The following is a 4,647-nucleotide window of genomic DNA, read 5'->3' on the forward strand; positions in this document are numbered from 1 at the left end:
GCTAAAGGAGGGGATATGTAAGTTAAATTGCCTTTTTTTTAATAATTCCCTCCCCATCTCCTCCACTAAACAGAAAATCCTTGGAAACTTAAAAGTCTTTTAATCAGCTCGAAACCATTCATGAAGCTTTTCAGCTATAAGGCAACATGCATAGCCTCTGATAAATGTCTATCATTCATTTGCATATGCTAACAGCTGCACTTTAATCAGTGTTCTAATCCCTAACGATATTAATGAATTTTTTTATGGTGCCTTCCCCCTCCTCTGTCTCTCTCTCTGTCTCTCGCTCTCTCTTTCTCAGTATCATGTTTGCTAATTCAGAGCTGATCGGTAGAGACTCTATACCGCTTTTTATGAAGGATATAATAGGCTAGTCCTGTTATCCTGCTTGAACAAATAATTAACACTACAAAGGGGACACATTCAGCAGCAAAGAGAGAGTAGGCTTGTACATGCCTCTCACTTCTTTACTTCTATCTTTTTCTGCTTGTTCGTCTATCCTTCTTTTCTCATTGTAAGCCCTTTTCAACTTACAAAAGAAATGACTTCTTAGGAAAAAGAGAGCGGCAACATAACCACAGCTATTGTCGTTCTACAGAAGATGGTTTAGCGTTGGGAGAGAGCTTGCTGTAACACAACTGTAACTTTTATTCATTTCGGGTAATGTTCCTATCACCCTAAATTAAGTGGTACATGAAATTTTTTTATAATGTAAGTTTATTTCTGATTCCTAGCTTGTGTCACCACACGCCAGCTGGAGAGGACGGGAAGTTAAAAGGAGTGCATGACTGAGAATCTAGGGACAGATGTTGGAATATGGCTAGATGTTGAGCCGGTAGTTACCCTCAGGGCCGCCATCAGGGTGGGACAGGGGGGACAAGTGTCCCGGGCCCGGGCATGAAGGGGGAGCCGACAGTGCTGCACTTTTGAAAGAGCCGGGACCCCCTTCTGAGTGCCGAAGATTTGCGTCATTTTTATTCCAAACAGCCGAAAGTGCGGAAGTGCCGAACAGCCGAAGTCCTGAAGCGGTGAAAAGACACAAAGTCACAAAAACAGCAGAAGCCAAAGTCCCGAAGTGGCGAAAAGACCCAAAGTCACGAAAACAGCTGAAGCTGAAGTCCAGAAGTGGTGAAAAGACCCGAAGCCACGAAAACAGACAGAATTGAAGTCCTGAAGCAGCGAAAAGACCCAAAGTCACGAAAGGAGGCGACGCCATGAGTTCAATTCTACTGAACACCAATTTGTGTTTTGTTTTTTTTAATTCCCTGGCCACCAATGTATTATTTTAATATTCTATAGGCCCCTGCCACCAATGTTTTTTTTACATTTTGGGGCCCCAATTTTTTTTAACTTGTATGGGGGGCCCTGGCACCAATATTTTTAAAAAAAATATTTTTTGGGGGCCTCATTTTTTTTAACTTGTAAGGGGGGGGCCTGGCACCAATGTTTTTTTAAAAAATATTTTTTTCGGGCCCCAATTGTTTTTATTTGTAAGGGGGGCCCTGGCACCAATGCTTTTTTTAAAAAACTTTTATAGGGGGCCCTGGTGCCAATGTTTTTAGTTTTTTAATTTATAAGGGGGCCCTGACCATCAATAGCTTTTTATAACTTCTGTGTGGGGGGGGTTACTTTTTTAGCGCTGATGTGTGGTCTTTTAACTGTGATGTGGCATGGGCGGGGTCTGGAGCGGGCTTGGTGACAGGTTCGGCGGCGTCCAGGGGGCCCGAAAATGTTGTTGTATGGAGCCCAGTGCCCTGGTTACCCTGCTGGAGAGGGCGTTTTGTGGGTAAGAAGCCAAAACAAGCAATCTCAAAGCTATGCAGTTGTTGTTTTTTTAACCTAACAATTGAATCTGCAATCAGGGGAGATATTGCATAATATTACTATTTTTGGTGTAAACAGAAGATAAAACTTGCATCTGGAGAAGATGTGACGCTATAAGTGAAAAGGGAAACTTGCCCCGTGACATTTACCTGCATAGGACATTAATAATTCAGTCCTGGTATTTTAAACTAAATTTTTGACCAGAAGCACTGCCTATATCTAAATAGGTAGCCAATGCTTTAGTCTCTAGTCGCATCTCCAGAGCGATAAACTACCAGCGTGTTAGCTCCTTTGTGCCCAGATTTCCCATGTATGTGCCCCTTAATCGGGCCACATAATAGAACCATACCCCCAAGTATCTAGACACTTGTTTATTCCTATCAACCCCCTATGTGGCTGGGTGGCATACTGCCCCTAAAATTGTGCCTCTAACAAATCCAGGCCTGATTCTTATTCACATCCCAGCAACCAGACAGTAGTCTGAATGTCAGAAGATAAGCAACTAAATATAAGAGCAGTAGTAAAATTTAACTCTCACAGTCATGTGACTGTTTTTTGGATTGCAGGAATCAGTGACCGTGACAGCCAGATAGTGTTGCAGGCTAAAAATAGGCAGGATAGGAATACTGTTGTTTTATAAACCATATAAAATAAATAAAGACCAACTGTAAAGCTGGGGGATGCAGGTATTAGCACTAGTCTAGCCACACTCCAGTTAAGTAATCTGGAAACAAATGAAAAGCCAAAACCTGCGGGTGATCCCAAATTTATTATATGGTGCTTCAGACAACCTTACACAACCTTACACACAATCATTTCGGGACCACATGTCCCTTCCTCAGTGATAGTAATATAAAGCTGAATACCTCCATTAAATTGCACAATATATAATTGTATATATAAATATATAATTGTGTCTCAAGTGCAACAAGGGGAGCGGCCCAGTTGATGGGGACTATAAGTGAGTGGAGACCAACATTGGAAGTGAGTGGTGGCCATGCGAACTGAGTGGTGGAAAGCTAGTGACTGTAGGGCACCAGGCATTTGTTGCCACTAAGGGCTGAACTAAAAGGTGCACGTACTTCAGATCTGACGCTATGAGAGGAAGCGCAGGCGGCACGTCAGATGCACCAAATATAATGTAAGTAATACAAATGTCACATCTACAAACTGCGTGCATATAACATGACTGTCAGATGCAAACGATGCTTGTTGCGTCTTCATCCAACAGTCATGTCGTGTTGGATGCATGTAGTTTGTAGATGTAACATTTGTTTTACTTAAATTATATTTGGCGCATCTGACGTGTTTCCTCTTATCGCGTTGAATGCCTTTTTATTTCATTTACTACAATACCTACCTATACACCCTACATATTTCTTTTCAGAATAAAGCAGCTGATATAAAAAAACAATTGAACAAATATTTGTCTGTGCAGTAAATAATGAAAAGCACATTGGGTGTGCCAGAAAGTAGAAGTATATTAATATTCTTATCTAGATTGTGATTAGAAAAAGCGACCTACCCTTTAAACTCATATCTCTTTCAGGTTGTTTCATTCAGGCATTACTGTTATTTTAGAGCTTATTTTAAAATCACCAGCATTTCTAGCAGAGATTGAACACATTACAAATCTTGCCTTTATCACTGTATTTTTATACTTTAGTGGTGTTGGACTGGATTCTATTTCTAAATCTTTTATAAACTCCCTTACAGCATCTATAAGCAGAATAATTTCCTCCTCTTCAAACAGCAGACAGAATTTCCTGGTCCGCTGTTTAAATCAAGGATATGATTGGTTACTATGGGTTACAAGACCTTTGCAAACTGCATGACTTTTATTACATGATGCTATTGGCCTATTATGTTACAGCTCCCTGTATTTGCTGATTTAGCAATAGTCCAGCCTCTTATATGTCATGAGATCTTCCTGTGCCATAAACAAGAAGCTAAGGAATGTTCTCCCTCCAAGGAATCCAAAGAGAGATGATAAATATGCTCTCACTATCTTAGGTTGTAAACCATGTTTAATAGGTAAGATCCCTGTGATGTTGCCGTGAACATGCACTGTGGCCTCACACTGTTGGGGGGCTATTTCTCAAATTCCCAATTGTTTTGATTTTTTAAAATAAAAAAGTCCAACCAAACTAGAATCCATGTTTTGAACGTATTTATTATACGTTTATTATATATTATTAAAACTTGATAAATCGAATGAAAACCAGAATCGTACAATTTTTCAGGGGTTTCTCCTGAATCGTAAGCTTTTTTTGGGCTTTTTCTTGAAAAGCCTGAATTTTTCAGATTTTTGCCTGAAAAGTGAAAAGTGAAATAGTTGGATTTCTGGGCTAATTCTAGCACAAACCAAGGAAACTTCCAAATAGGATAGGGACCTCTCCCATTAACTTATATACAACCTCGGCAAGTCTGATGTGGCAGATTTTCGGATTCTGACTATTTGCAGCCTCGGGGTATAATAAACCTTGAAAATTTTGAGTTTTTTTTTCCACTGAAAATTAGTGAAAAAGAATGAATATTTAGAGTTTTTGGCATTCAGACTTCAATAAATAACCCCCTTAAAGTAAATGATTAACCAGCAGTTACAGTGTAAATGTCATTGATATTGACATGAACCCCAATAATAGCAGATGCTTAGTAATTGTTCTTTAAGGAATAGGATTTTATTATAAATGGTTTATTAATATGCTTCCTCAATCTAATTCAGCTTTGCTGTTTGTCAGTTTCGCAAGTGCTGAATCTTGCTGGAATCAACCAATTAGCAGCTGATATCTGTCAGTGACTCACAGTGAGTTGGTTGCAGCC

The sequence above is a fragment of the Xenopus laevis genome, chromosome 5S (assembly GCF_017654675.1).
Source record: "Xenopus laevis strain J_2021 chromosome 5S, Xenopus_laevis_v10.1, whole genome shotgun sequence".
NCBI lineage: Eukaryota > Metazoa > Chordata > Amphibia > Anura > Pipidae > Xenopus > Xenopus laevis.